Source organism: Mastomys coucha, unplaced genomic scaffold (assembly GCF_008632895.1).
Source record: "Mastomys coucha isolate ucsf_1 unplaced genomic scaffold, UCSF_Mcou_1 pScaffold6, whole genome shotgun sequence".
In the NCBI taxonomy this organism is placed as follows: domain Eukaryota; kingdom Metazoa; phylum Chordata; class Mammalia; order Rodentia; family Muridae; genus Mastomys; species Mastomys coucha.
This window is the reverse complement of record NW_022196912.1, coordinates 118,383,252-118,399,372: the sequence shown is the minus strand read 5'-3', so window position 1 is coordinate 118,399,372 and position 16,121 is coordinate 118,383,252.

Genomic DNA, 16,121 nt, shown 5'->3' with positions numbered 1-16,121 from the left:
TCCTCCCTTCCTTCCTTCTTTCCTTCCTTCCTTCCTTCCTTCCTTCCTTCCTTCCTTCCTTCCTCCCTTTCCCTTCCTTCTTTCTTCCCCTACTCCCTTCCTCCCTTTCCTTCCTCCCTTCCTCCCTCTCCCCACATTCCGTTACTGCTGCTCTGACCTGTTGATCAGACTGAAACAGTATTTTGTCCAGAATGCTCACAGGCAGAAGAGAGTTCCACCTGTAACCTCCAGTGTCAACTTTCTCTGGCATCATGGGGAGGTCGAGCAAGACCTGCTTTTGAGAGATGCTGCATGGGTCAGAATGGCTGACCCTTTACACCTCCATCTTATTCAGTTGGGGATGTGAGCTGCCTGGGGAGGAGCCTGCTTTCTGCATAGTAACTGAATTGACCTTTGAAGATGCTTCTGAGTCAAAATCCCGAGGGCCCTGCCATGGCCAGCTGCACCTTGGCACCCCGTCTAAGCTGTGCCCATGTCTCTCCTCAGTGCCTGTAGGCTAGCTTCTCCTTAGCGCCCCCTTCAGACTCTCCCTGTGTCTCTCCTGTGCCTCTCTTGTTCTTGGGCCAGTCAGTTGGGCCAAGTCCAGAGCTCAGCATCCCACTTTGGAGATCTACGAGTGAGAGATAGTGATTGTAGAGAGGAACTGTCCCTCGAAGGAGTGCCGCACCATGTAGGTGCTCACTAATGTGAGCCTTTGCAACTGTCACAACACACTTGTGACATCACTGTCACTGTCGAGCGATTTTCTCAAGGCCTCTCTAGTGACAGACTCCCCTCAGGTATCTTTCTGTCTAGCTTTAAGTCTGTTCATCAGATGTCCCGGGAACTTGTCCTCCCCAGCCCTGGCACCTGCAAGCACTCTTCTGTTATATCTTTAAATTTAAGGTAGAGGCTCAAGTGGCTGCTTTGGAGCCAGGCCAGGGGGCCTGGCCTCCCTGGGGGCCCGTCGGTGCCTCTGGCGTGTCCCAGCAGAAAGACGCAGCAGGCAGGCAGTCGTTTTCTGGGTCCAGATGGCTATGCCCAGCCCCTCCTCCGGCAAGATGCACGTACATGGTCGGGTGATTAAAGCAGACCTACTCAAAGCAGTGAGTCGAGCTGAATCAAAGGAAAGACAAAGAATGCATAAAACCCCAGCAGTTTGAATTTCATATTGGAATATCAAAGGAATATTGAAATATAGGAATATCAAATACCGATTCGTTGTGTTTTTCTTAATGTTTTGCATTTACAGACAATTTCAATGGGATAAACCCCACTGTCTCTAAGAGGCTCCCATAGAGTGCAAACATGGCCAGTTTTAAAGGAAACAGATTGGAAGCCTGGAGCCCAGATAGGTGGCTTGTTCCCTATCCTGCACTGTGGGGAAGAATTCTGGGAGACCCAGAGGTGCTGGCTGATTTATGGCTAAGGCCTCTCTAGGGGACCATCCTGCCTCCCAGTGTCAGGGATGTTGAGGGAGGCACAGCAAAGCAAGCCAGGGCAGTTTAGGGTGGTGTTCGCCTTCGAGGAAGCCCCAACTCCGACTCTTAACCTTATTTTGAACAGATAGATATCCCAGAACCAAAAGATCTCAGCTTATGTTCCTAGATCTGTATCTGCAATTGGCTTTCCTTGTGTATGGTTTCTTCCCTTCGACTGAGTCATCTGCAGGCAAGAAAAATTCAGAATTTTATGTACTGAACACGGACAGGCTTTCTTCTTGTCATTAAACTAAAGAATATAGTGCAGTGGCCATTCACTTGTTATTGTTGTTGTTTGAAATAGGGTCTCACTATGTAGCCCTGGCTGTCCTGGAATTCATTGTGTAGATCGGGCTGGTCCCAAACTCACAGAGATCCTTCTGCCTCTGTCTCCCTAATACTGGGATAAAGAAGGATTAATGCATGGGCTACCATGCTCAGCACTTCATTAACAATCTGTAGGTGGTCTGAAGTATGTGCCTGTAAGAATAAACAAGAGACAAAAAAGCAAAGGGCATGGCCTGGGCCTGGGGAGACAGCTCATACTTGGAACAGTGTTTGCCTTGAGAGCATGAAGGCATATTTAATATGGTTTCCAGAATTCAGAGAAAAAGGCAGGGAGTAGAGGCCAGAGCTTGCCACTCCAGCCCCAAGGAGGGAGAGACAGGCACATCTCTGCTGCTCCTGAATCAGCCAGTCTGGCTTACTTGGCTGAGTTCTAGTCCAATGAGCAACACAGTCTCACAACACTGAGGTGGGCAGAGCCTGAGGTTATCCTCTGGCCTCCATACACAGGCACACAAGCGCGCACACACACACAAGCGCGTGCATACACACACACACACACACACACACACACACACACACACGTGCATCCCACATGAACACACAGATACAGGCACGGGCACACACACACACACACACACACACACACACACACACACACACACAGGACTTAAGTAAGAAAGAAAGAAGAACACTGGCAAGCACGAGGTGCATTCAACACTTATTCTCTAAGCAAATCGAAACCACATCGTACCTAGCAGATAGAACCCTCATCAACCGCTGCATCTCAAGGGACCACAACCACTTCAGAGTGGCAGTTCTTTAGGAGGCTAACCATTGCACTACCACATGACCCAGCAATCCGCTCCCACATACATGCCCAAGAGAAGAAAAACATGTGGCCACTCAAAAAAAACCCTGAAGGTGAATATTATCCTAACAGCCAGAAAGTGGGCATGACCCAAGGGCAATGGCTGACAGTAGGATAAACAAGATGTGCACACAATTCAATATTACCAGGCAGTAAAAAGGGATGGCATACTGATGCAGGCTATCCCATGGCTAACCTGGGTAACTGTGATTTCATTCATAAGAAATGCCTAGCGTCTAGAGGGATGCCTTCGTGGCTAAAAGCACTTGCGGCTCTAACAGAGGGCCTGTGTTAGTTACTCTTCTGCTGCTATGGTTCCGGAGGGATGGGAGCCCATCATGGTGGAAAAAAGGCATGGCAGCGAGAGAGGCATGATGACAGGAGCTGGAAACCAAGAGCTTACACCTTCAACAGCAAGCAAAAAGCAGAGAGGGAGAGCTGCCAGCAGGGCGAGGCTATATAATCTTAACGCCTACCCTCAGTGACATACTCCTCCAGCAAGGCTGCATTGTCACATATCCCCCCATCCCACCCCCGCAACAGCAACATGAACTGGGGACCAAAGCTATGGGGGACACTCCTTATTTGAACTATAAGGCCCGAGTTCAGATCCCAGCACCTATGTCATCTGGTCACAACCACCTGTAAGCTAGCTCTGACTTCTCTGGCCTGCATCCATGTCGCAGATACACACAACAAATGTCCAACAGGCAAATTAACAGAGACAGAAAGCCTGTGAGTGTGTGCCTGAGGCTGTGTGGGGAGGAGGGTGGGAAGCGACCGCTGCTGTGGGCGGGGTTCTTTCTCTGCATTTTGCTCACGTGCTGCACAGACAGGACACTGTGGGACCGCACCCTCGGAGTAAAGGAAGGATGGGCGAATGGAATCTCAGGACAGTGGGAACAAGAAAACTGTTCCGTGTAGAGAGAGTGATGTCTTGCCCGAATGCTATCCAGGAGGAAGAAGTTGGGGATGCAGACAACACCAAGGCTTTGCTCTTAGGCTGCATGGAGGAGGGATGAGAAAAGTGCCATCAAGCTTAGTCCCAGATTAAGGCCTGGAAAATTCATGCCAACTACCCATGGGGAAAGATGTAGAAAGGGTCATTTTAACAGCCCTGGGGGTGGGGGCAGGGTTGGTGGGATGTGAATGAGCAGTTTGGGGAGCATCCAGTGTAGACCCTGGTGCAGTGCATCATGGGAGTATCCCTGCAGTGCACGATTCTCTTATCCTTCTCACTACACCAGGAGAGTGTGCCCTCAAAGGTCCCCTTCCTGAGCCTTGGTTTTCTCCTCTGTGCAATGGGCTAACTTTGCCAGCCCTGTGGCAGTCCAAATCTCTGCCAGGCCCAGAAGGTTCCACCTGTCTAGGCTGGACAGAACCAGGCACTCTCTGTTTCATCTGAGGGCCTTGGGTTGAGACGCATGCCCTGCCCGGGGAGCTGCCCTGGACTCTGCCTTCCCTAGAGCTTTCGGATGTCCTTGTTCCCTCTCCTCCGGAAGCCTCATCCTCATGTGGGAGCCTGAAGGACCAACCTCATGGCTCCCCACTTTCCCTTCGGCCTGTGTTGGGTGGCTGGGTGGACCACGGGATGCCTCTCAGAATCCTCTCAGCCGTAGATCTCTTACTGGACTGTTGTTATCTGTCTTTCCAGTTTGTGTGGGAAGAGCCTGGCCTTACTCCTGGCTGTAGCATCTTATGCAGGGCCAAGCCTGGCACCAAAACCTGTTTGCCGGGTACACGGACGGATGTTTACCATTAACCTGTTTCCATAGGTAGGAGCTAAGCATTGACCCAAAGACCTTCCTGGGAAATGACCAGTGCCAGGAAACAACCCCCTTGTTCCAGACTGTCCCACAGGCACCACTGGGTGGATAAACTGGAAATCCTCGGCTAGTGTACTGGGAGTTGTTGAGAGCTACTACACATGCTCGCTCACCAGCTGGAGTCAAATTCTATGAGTATGTTTCGGATTTATATTAGGAAAATGGAAAAAGCATCGTGTTGGTGGTAACCTCATAAGGCTCAAGCTCAGATCTGAGCTCAAGCTCAGATCTTCATCTCCAGATAAAAACTGTGCAATTTCCAAGGCGGGCCATCTCCTGGAATGGCTTCAGACAAGCCGGCTGCTGTAAATGTGGACTCATGGAGCAGAGATGATCCAAGAATGTTCCAGGCAGATCAGACTGACCGCCTTGATTACATCGAGCCTCCTGGAATCTCAAAATAGGGCTTCCTACTCTGGAGCAATGCTCTCTCCCCAGAGCACAGCTGGAGGATCGGTGCTTTTCTGGGAGCCCCTACCTTTGGGTGTCTGTGCCTGTTCTATTGCTGTCAAGTCAGCTCACTTCTGTCTTAGAGGCAGGGCTGTTAGGAAAAACAGAAGATATTAGAATGGGACCATGGAGCTGAGACAACTTGGTTCCCTTGAGACCTGAGGCCTCTTTGTCCCTCCAAGGTTGTCTGTGGGGAGACCTCTTCCATGACAGACTGACTTAGGATAGACTGAGAGCACTGAGTAAGGCGTAGGTGTGAGCCATGAGGCAAGTTCCTTCTTCATACATGGAAGCTTTGTGACACTCCCAAACTGCCACATCAGTTGGCACAGCATGACTCTAAAGAGGCACAGAGACTGTACCTCCTCTCCCTTGTGTGCATGCTGGGGAACCCCAAGGTTTCTGGAGTTCCTGAGGTCTAAGCTTCCCCACTGTCCTCAACCCCAGGGCAGTTGACTGTCCTGCCCTGACCCATCAGGGTCATTCTCTGTTACTTAACATGGCATCTGACTCCCTATGGTACTTGATCCCTCACATACTCACATACACACACACACACACACACACACACACACACACACACACACATGCACACACGCATGCACACATACATGCACACATACACTTGAGTTCCTCTGTTTTTCACACTGTGACTCTTTAATAGTGCTTACTTATGCAACCCTGCCCCCCATTATTTGGCCTTTGGGTTCTGTGCCCTGGAGCAGACCCTTGAGTGGAGACTGGATTTGATGGCTCACTTCTAACAAGTGGGATATGGCAGGAATAGTGGAATGTTATCCTCCAAATTATTCTTTATAAATGGCTGAGACTTCTACCTAAGGTAAACATTGAAATTATAAGATGATAAAGCTTATTGTCTTAAGCTACTGAATATTAGAAAATTGGGCCTGGAGAGATGGCTCAGCAGTTAAGAGCCATCTCTCCAGGCCTGCTCTTACAGGGAACCCATAGTCAATTCCCAGCTTATAATCATCTGTAATTCCATTTCCAAAGGATCCAATGCTCTATTCTGGCCTCCGCAGGTAGCAAGCACACAGGCGATACACAGACACACACACATGCAGATAAGACACCCATACACATAAAGTAAAATAAAAAGTCATGTACCAAAGAAAATCATGGTCCAGTACCACTTAAGAACTGCAACTCAAAAGTCCTAAGTATCAGTGAATTAGATTCAGAAGCATTTAGAGATGAAAAGAAACCATGATTAAGTGAGATGTATACTAGATATTCAAGGCAGAATCGATATTAGAAAATCATATGTGGAAAACTCATGTTACTGGTGGCCTAAGGAAGACAGGCCATAGGCTGTCTTCATGCAGTAGTAGCCTGTTCCACCCTCAGTCTGCTTTGCACAGTTTCAGCTGCCTGCGGTCAAAATATCGAACAGAATTCTAGAAAGGCGATTCATACATTTTCAAGTGTGTTTATTTAGCCAGGATCACACTCTATAGCTTAGGTTGGCCTCAGGCTCTCTATGCAGCCTAAGCTGGTCCTTATCTCCTGGTCCTCCTGCCTTAGTCTCTTGATTGCTGGCATCACAGGAATGAGTAACCAGGCCTGGAGAAGACCATGGAACCCCACCAGGAAAGTGAAGCATCCTCTCTTCTAGCAAATCTACACGGAGTCTGTGCCTCTCAAATCAGTTAGCAGCAGCTGGGATAGAAGGTATCAGGCTAACTGTTGTAGTGTGGCTTTCAGTCCAGTCATGCTGTGGTACTTAATCGTGGCCCCAAAGCATGATTATAGTGTTCTAGGATGCCTCCAGGCGTGCCATTCGTGATGTAGGACACTCCCAATCAAATGGCCTGTGACCCAGGATCCCCTCAGGCAGGTAACTGTAGGATCCCCACAGACAAGTGGCTGTGTCCGGGATCCCCTCAGACAGGTGGCTGTGTCTGGGATCCCCTCAGACAGGTGGCTGTGTCTGGGATCCCCTCAGACAGGTGGCTGTGTCCACGATCCCCACAGGCAGGTGACTGTGTCCAGATCCCCTCAGACAGGAGACTGTGTCCAGATCCCCTTAGACAGGAGACTGTCCGGGATCCCCACAGACAGGTGACTATGTCCAGGATCCCCACAGGCAGGTGGCTGTGTCCGGGATCCCCACAGACAGGTGACTGTGTCCAGGATCCCCACAGGCAGGAGTTCCTCTTGTGTTTCTTCACAATGCTTCTGTCATTCAGCTCATCTAAACCATCATGGATGGCATAGAATAAAGGGGAGAGACAGAGGGGTGAGGGAGGGGATGGAGAGAGAGAGGAAGGGGAGGGAGAGATAGAGGGAGAGAGGGGGATGGAGTTTGTTAATTAAACTTCCTCATGGGTGTGGGTGCAGAGAAAGAACAACATTTGTATGATTTAGTATGATTTCGTTTCAGATATCCACTAGGGTCTCAGAATGTTTCAAATGTGTTAGGAGGAACCACTCACCATCTTTATAGAGGAAATAGGACTAAATCCAAGTCGAGAGGCCTTAACATCCATGAGCACATTCCTTCAGTCGATAAAGGGTACCTGTCAGTCCCACATCAAATATCCCAATCAATGGTGAAAATTCAAATAGGTTAAACAGCTTCTTCGGAATCAAGAAAGCAATATGCTTCCTACTGTGGTGGGTACCTACCATGAGGCTGGAGGTCCTAATCAATGCAGAAAGCCAGGAAGCAAGAAAAGCAGGAGCTTCGTTCTGCATATATATGATATCATTGGAATGCGGAAAACAGAGAAGAACTGTGGGCTCCCTTATTAGAATTCACAACGCAGTTGGGCAATTTAGCCTGATGTTTGAATTCAATTGTATCCCTTTCAAGTTCATGTTGGAGCCCCCAACTTCCAAATAACCATGTTCAGAGACAAGAGTTTAAAGGAGGCTAGGGCAGTTAAATGGGGCTGTAGAGTCGGAGCCTTAACCCATTAGCAAGGAGATCATTTAATTAGAAGAGAGACACTAGGGCTGCCTGCACCTCTCCATGTGGGCAGGGAGGAAAGGCTGGATTTCCAGCCACTTGTGATGCAAAGGAGGAGGTCCTACAGGAAAGCGGCCTCGGAGGCACCTCAGGCTTGGACCTCAGGCCTCCAGAACCATGAGCCAATATTGCCTGTTGTGTAAGCCACCCAGCCCACGGCAGCATGCGCAAATGCCGCCTGTGTCTCTGCACACCAGCGGTGGGTAGAAAGAAGCCACTGGCAGCAGGGACCAAGGTTAAGGTGCCTGGAAGTGGAGTAAGCATAAGAGCTCAAGATGGACCAGGGACCCTGAGGGGAATTTGGAATATGAAGCATGTGCCAAACACTCACCAGTGTGGACAGGGAGAGGAAGCAGTTCACAGCCGTCAGCGCCTTCCAAATCGATTGATGGACCCAAACTCCTGGATTTCTAGATGTCTTCCTTTTCTTCTCTAGGAAGACTCCAACAGCTTCTTATGACATTGGCACTAAAACCCCAATGCGGGTTCCCCAGAAAAAGAAGCAGTAACGGGATACAGCTCCCTGAATGCTGTCAAGAATATGAAATCACCGGCACGCCGTGAAGATGAAGTGGTACATAGTCAAAGATAGACATGTAGCCCAAAGGAGCAGAAAAGATATGAAGGGACACAGTGAGACAATGTGCAGATCTACGAGTGACAGGCTGACCAGCATCTTGAGGGAAATGAAGGTTGAATAGACCAATGAAAGGGGCTAGAACAATTGACGACATACAATGGGAGGAGCTAGAACAACTGATGGCTTACAGTGGGAGGGGCTAGAACAACTGATGGCTTACAATGAGAGGGGCTAGAACAACTGAGGACATACAGTGGGAGGGGCTAGAACAACTGAGGACATACAGTGGGAGGGGCTAGAACAACTGAGGACATACAGTGGGAGGGGCTAGAACAACTGACAGCTTACAATGGGATAAAAGAACTAGGCCCCTACCATACACCATGAACACAGATTTGATAAGTTTAAGATAAAAGTTTGACAAAGTCAATATCTTCAGTCCTTTCTTTTGCCCAGTTGGTTGATTGCTTGCTTTACTGAATACAGAGTCCTACCCTGTAGTCCAGGCTGGCCTTGATGGATTCATAATCCTCCTGCCTCAGTCTCCAAATGCTGGTTCAGAGCTTGTACCACCGTGTCTAGCCAGCTTCCCAGTCTGCTCTTGATTGCATGCCTTGAGCATCCACTATTTTGTTAAAACACATTTCCGTTCCCAGCATAGCCTTCAGAGTGAGCTTTCCCAAAGGCTGCTGGCACTCCACAGTGCCACACATGCGCATCTAAGCGCCAGGTGGAGTTTACAAGAAGGAGTCGCTGCAAGGAACATCTCGGCGCACACAGCTCTGCTTCCCATTGTAGTCCGTCCCCAGCACTCTGTCTCCAGGGTGGCAATGCCGCCCCAAGCCAGGGCTTATAGCCACAGCCCTTGACACGTTGCCAAGTTGTTTCCCTCCAAAGTCACACGGATTCTTCCCTTGCTAACTGGCCCTGGGCTACAACATCCCATTGCCAGGAGTTTATCTGCCGCGCAAACAGTTTCTTTTGCTAAGTAAAGTGGATCAGTTAAGGATTGCATTTGGCTGAGAGTTTATGTTCAGTTCCATCCAAACTGTATGTCTTTCTTCTGAAATGCTCTCTTTGGCTTCAAAGCTCAGAAAGCAATCACTCCTCCAGGACTCTGACAAACGTTTGCTTCTAATCTTTGCTGGGCTATGAGGACGATTGAAGTTTTTTTCTTTTTTTAATGTATAGCTCCTCTATAGGAAGAAAATGGTCTAACAAAATGACAGAAAAATTATTCATAAACACCTCACCGCTCCACTCCAGAGCTACCGTGTGTGTGTGTGTGTGTGTGTGTGTGTGTGTGTGTGTGTATGTGTGTGTGTGCACGGGGGTGGGTCTGAGGATCCATAAGTGCATATGTAGAGGACACTGGGTATCCTGTTCAATTGCTCTCTGCTTTATGGCCTAGAGAAAGAATCTCTTGTTGACCCTGGAGCTTGCTCCCTTTTTTCTAGGTCAGCTGGCTGACAAGCCCCAGCATTTTCCTTCTCTGCCCACTTTCCTTGCTGGCATTACAGGCATGTACAGCCATACTTGACTTTTTTGTTTATTTGTTTGTTTGTTGTTTTTTGAGACACGGTTTCTCTGTGCAGCCCTGGCTGTCCTGGAACTCACTCTGTAGCCCAGGCTGGCCTCGAACTCAGAAATCCTCCTGTCTCTGCCTCCCAAGTAATGGGATTAAAGGCGTGCGCCACGACCGCCGGGCTCATACCTGATGTCTTAATGACATGAGTGTGCTGAGGATCTGAATTCAGGCCTCTATGCTTACACAGCAAGCGTTCTTACCCGCTGAACCATCTCTCCAGCCCCCAGAGCTAATATTTCTATTAACCTCTAACCAGTATTTTTTATATGCTCATACTCTTCGCAATATTTTATTCATAAGCAAAAATAACTACCCAGTCTGCTTTTCTACTTACCACAAGAGCATAAGCATTTTTCCACGTTGCCTCCCTGCCTTCTTAAAAGTAATTTTAATGGTTGCATAATATTTCGTGGAATGAATGAATGTACCTTGTACCTTATAACTTAATTAAGTGCCCGTCTCTATTTTTGGATCCTAAAGTTGCTTTCAAGCTTTTACTTATAACTACTTCAGCAGTAAAAATGTTTATGAATAAAATATTTTTGGACTATTTCCCCCAACAGAGCTACATTCCGGCTGACAGCTTCCAACTCTCAGCTGGGAGACTCAGTTTCTCATTCAGCACAATTTCCCCTCTATCCTCGCTTAGAGAACCCAGATTCTGTTCAGCGGAGAAGTAGCCTCAGTATAAAGTTACTATTGCTTGTGCTTGGCATTGCTCTTTGGCCCAGTGAGGAGCAAATGGCAGCTTGCAACCCTAAGTCTGGGAATATTGCTTTCTGTTCTACAAAGGAATGATTTTGAAGCCAGGGGGCTGGAAGCCATCCAGAGCTGGAAAAGTAGACAGAGAGGATCATGGCCATCAATGACATCATAGGCTGGGATGGCTGCCATAGGCTGGACTCCTGGAATATTTCTGATTAGCTTTTCTTTTTGTGAGACAGGGTTTCCCTATGTATCCCTGTGTGATGGCTATTCTTGGTTGTCATCTTGACTACATCTGGAATTAACTAAAACTCAAGTGGTTGGGTACACCTGCGAGGGATTTCTTTTCTTAATTAAGTCATTTGAAATGGGAAGAACCACTTTTAATATTGATCTTTTGAGTGGGGAGATCCACCCTCAATCTGGGCCACAGCTTCAGCTGGCAGTCCACGTAAAGGACACGGAAGAAGGAGGCATGCTCTCTTGCTTGCCCTCACTCTCCCTGGGAAGTCCATCCCCTCAATGGCATTAGAGCCTGCTTCTTCCAGATTCTAGCACATACTGAAGACCAGCTGAGACTCCAGCCTTGTAGACTGAACAACTACTGGATTCTTGGGCCTTCCATTGTTGGACAGCCATTGTTGGACTAGCTGGACCACAGCCTGTAAGGCATTTTAGTAGATCCTGTGTGTGTGTGTGTGTGTGTGTGTCCCTATCTGTGTGTATCTGGGAATATATATATGGAAATATATATATATATATATATATATATATATATATATATATATATGTTCTATAAGTTCTGTTCCTCTAGAGAACCCTGACTAATATTCCCAGTCATACTCAAACTTAAACTCCTTCTTTCTCGACACTTGAGTGCTAGATTCATGAATGCACACCATCACGTCTAGTTTAGTTAATCACTCTCCAAGCTACTGTAGAATAGCATATGCAATACCCTATATTTCCCAGACAGAGGACGATGAGTGACACTTAAGGTAGGGAACTATCCTAACACTAAACAGCTGTCGGATGTATTCCAGGCACCAAATGCACATACTATATATAGTCCTAAACTGAATATTGTACAGTTGAATGTGTGTGCTCTCCAGATTTGTATGTTAAAGCTTAATCCTCCAGGTGGTAGCATGCTGCCATGCCTGGTTGTCAAGGCAATCTCTTAACTGTTGACACCTGTAAAACCAAAAGTCAGGTTACATACCTCCAAAGTACAGTGTCAAAGGATAAATGTTCTTATCTCCAAAGGGAAGACTGGAGTTGTAGCAAGGAAATATTGAACCAAGGCAAGAGCAAACTCTAGCCAAGCAAACACCAAATCTTACAGATTGCTGTCTGGCACCTAGGACTCACGATGGAGTCACCTGGGCTCTGGAGGAATGCCCCTGCCTCCAGTTCTGCTTCATGAAACATAGGTAAAACTTCGTCTCGAATGGGCTCTCTTTTAAGTCTTCAGCTGTCCTTGCTCTTGGAATCTTTCACCTCCCAGTTCCATTCAATGGCTTTTCAAGTCTTTCTTACAAAGACTGAAGCCCTGCCGCATGTGGCCTGACCTCAGGTGCAGGGGACTCTTTCCATAGCAATCTCATCTTAGGCTCTTCTTTCAAGTAAACTTACCTTGTTACAAGCAGGGTCCACCTAAGGCAGAACTTTCCTGAGGAAGACTTTATTAACTGTCCCAGTACAGAGAACAAGACTTGTCTCTAACAGAGCTGATCTTTCCAAACAATGCAGCTGCTGCCTCCCCACTGGGCTGAGTCTCTCTCAAACTGTTTTTCTTGCCACACTAGTTTCCCCTCCCCGCCAGGCTTTTCGGCTCTGTTTCACTATGAACCTGAGCAAGAGCAGTGAGCAGTAGCCATGCCACAGTCTGAATGTACTTAAAGCTTCCTCCACTGAGTTGCTTTTGAACACTGCCTCACTCAGGTTCAATACATGGGCAGAATGTAGTCAGGTTTTAACACACTTAACAGATTCATTCCAGAATTTAACACAAATGGTCTCAACCCAATAAAAGTCCTCAGAAACCTCATGAGCTGGGGAGACTGTCCACAGTTCTGTCCTTCTGATCTCCTAGATTTCCACAAAATGTCTCAGTAAGCCCTGCTTAGAAAAGTTAAAGAGTTTCTCTAGCCCACAACTCCAAACTTTCATATCCTTTCACAAATCATGCCGAAAGGCTACAAACCTCATGGTCAAGTTTCCCACGGTGATACTTCTTGGTACCAATTTTCTGTATTTGTTGGGTTTTTCTTTTTTCCTTGTTGCTATTTTTTTTAAAGGTTTATTTTGGCTCAGAGTTTGAGAATACAGCCCGTCAGAGTGGGGGGATTATGAGACCGGATCAGGGTCACATTCTACCTCCAGTCAGAAAGCAGAGGGAGGTGAATGCTGGAGCTCAGGTGCCTTCCTGGTCCCCACTCAGTTCTCCTTAGCTAAACTTCTCTGAAGATGTCTTCCCACAGTGCCCAGAAGTGTGTCTCCTAGGAAATTTCAAGTCCAGTCAAGCTGACAATGAAAATGAATCACTCTCGTGATTAGTCAGAAGACCTGGCTTGGCAGTGCCTCTCTGAGTCTGCCCTTCAGCTTGCTCCTCATATCTCATTTGAGAACCCTAGAAACTTTGATTATCTTTACTTTTTCTAGAACTTTCTCCACATCATGGTGTGCTAAAATATATTGTAGAAGACTTGTTATCTGAGATGGAATCTTAAAACTTGCTTTTCTTCAGCTTTCTCAAACTTGCCATGGTGTGTGTACACACACACACGCATGTGCACGCACGTGTGCTCTCTTGCATGAATGCCTCTTTGTCATGCATGCTCTCTCTTCTGTTCTACAGGTAGCAGCAGAAGCCAGTTTACTGGCTGGTAGGAGTTATGAGATTGTCATTTCTCCCCTCCCCCTCCTTTCTCCACCCTTCTACTTGGAGAATCACCCCTCCCCCAACCTCCCCTCTTCAGGCCTCTAAAGTCCAGTTGGTCCTAACTGCTCATGGTTCTGTGTTTATGAATCGGCCTCCTTGACAGAAATTTAAACCCAGCCCGGCAGCATTCTTGAGCTCGCTGGGGAACATGGGAGCATGTTCAGGATCACAAAAATATGTCGCTGCCGGGCTCCCAGTTGTGGGTGGACAAGGCAGTGCTCAATAGCCCACAAGGGTCTGTGTAGTATCCCTTCCCCCCTCCCGCCCCCCCGATTATTCATTTTATAGGTGACTTCAGTCTCTGAGCACAAAGACATACTGGCTAGTGCGAAGAGGAAAATCCATCGCTTAGATCGCCTTTGTTCAAGGCCTGAGCACACTCAGGGCTGTGACTTCGGAACAGATCACTTAGAGAACACAACTTGCTACAGGCTTCGGTCTCTCTGAGGAATGCTGATTAAATATTTGCTAATTTGATGTTCGTGGTCCCTCGATGGGAGGCAACACCCAGAGATAAGGTGAAAGCGCCGAACTTAACCCTTCTCCTTCCGCTGACATGGAAACTGAGCTCAGGTTCATTCCCAAGTTCACCTCAGGGTGGCTTGGTCTGAGCCCCCTGCTTTTGTCATGGAAACCAGGCTGTCTCTGCCTCTGCCTGAACCTTTGAAATGTGAGGTTTATTTTCTGTCTCCCAAGGGATCGTGGAGAAATTGCCCATCCCCTCTTGTACCCTGTACTTTCATTGTCCCAGAAGGGTCTCCGGCTGGGGAATGCTACCTCCCCCACCCCTAACCTGGGTCCTCATTTCAAGTTTTCCCACTCCCTCCCCCAACTTTGAAGCTTAATAGCTTTAAAATCTTACAAGTTGTAAAAACAATTAAGGCAATAACGTTAAAGAGAAGCAGAATGCTGCCCTTCAAAGGCGTGTGAGCCGTTCACACTTCGTGGTTAAACGCGGCCCTGGAGCTGGCCCGGGTCTGAGAAAACGCAGAGGCGCCCTGCGAATTTGTTGATGCCAGTTTGGACAGACTGTTTATTTTCATGATTTCAGGGAAGAATTTTAATTTAATGAGTGTTTTATACTCTAATGTAAAGCATCGTTCAAGCCCTGTAATTACCGTGTCAGAGTAGGCTTCCTTACACAGCGAGCGGCAGCTTGAACTCCAAGGCTATGCCTCGCGTCTGAAATCAGCCTAGGGACCGGGAGGAGGGGCTGCGGGGAGCCGTGGGCTGCTTAATAGAATCGGAAATTAACTTGAGGAGGGGGGGTGAAGGGGGCTGAAGGGGTGTCAGGCTGAGCTAATTCCCACCCACCCCCAACTTGTGCTTTGTGTACTGGAGGTGATGGGCCGGACGCAAGTGTCTAGAGTCTTCTAGGTAAGAACTTGACCTTCATAAAGCTGTTTGTCTGAAGGGCGAACCGGTAGGTAAATTCAGACACGTACTTCATCATTTCGGCTTTTTTTTTTTTTTTTTTTTGAGAGAGAAAGAGACTTTTGGCTTTGGCTTTATGTATGTATGACCCACACAAATTATTATTTTTTCCCTCTCCTCCATTTATTTAAAAGCACAGAAGAGATTTTGTGTAGACTAGAAGGGTGGGCCGTTGCCTGTACTTCAGGTCTAGGGAAACCTTCCTGCTTTGGTGACTGGGTTGTTGCACGGTCCTTCTGCTCCCGGCCCCTTCTCCCTGCTTGAGCGATCTCCCAGGGCATACACAACTCGAACGGGCTCAAAATGGCCTTTCCAGATGTTGGTCAGAGCCTCATTGCAACCCCTTGGCTCTGGATGGGGATCCCCCTAAACAAGCCACCACCGGAACATCCTCTCTGGAGTGATTCCACCCTCCCCCCTACCCCCAGCCCCTTCATGTTAAGCCATTTGGATTTGTGCTCCGTGGTTCAAGTCCAGGAATCCAATGGCTGCAATTTGATCACCTGCTATTTCTATCCTCTCTGCAGTTGTGCTGTGGAGAGATCACATACTTTCCCTAGCGAGGAGGGAGGGGTTTTTCGCCAGGGTACTTTTTGGTGTTTTTGGGACATTGAAGGTTCTGGAATAAAAGTCCCAGTGACTATCCATAGGGCATCTCACAGCACCTGGGAATAGAATGTGTGTTGATGTTACCATTGGCTGCAGCAGCACCCAAGGCTGGTGGGGGGCCAGGGGGTGGGGGGGAGCAGGGGACACCTCTGAGGAATGACAGATTAATGGGGGGTGGGGTGGAGGAGACACTTAGCTAAATTGAAATTCAGATCTATGATGAGTGATTTCAAGTATGTTCAAGATATATTTGGAGCATATACATATACTAAAAATGATTTGTCTGAATGTCAAAGTTAACTGGGTGTCCTGTATTTTACCTGACAGCCCAACTTCCAACCCTCCAGCTGCCTTCCCTTAAAATGCACCAAGGTGTA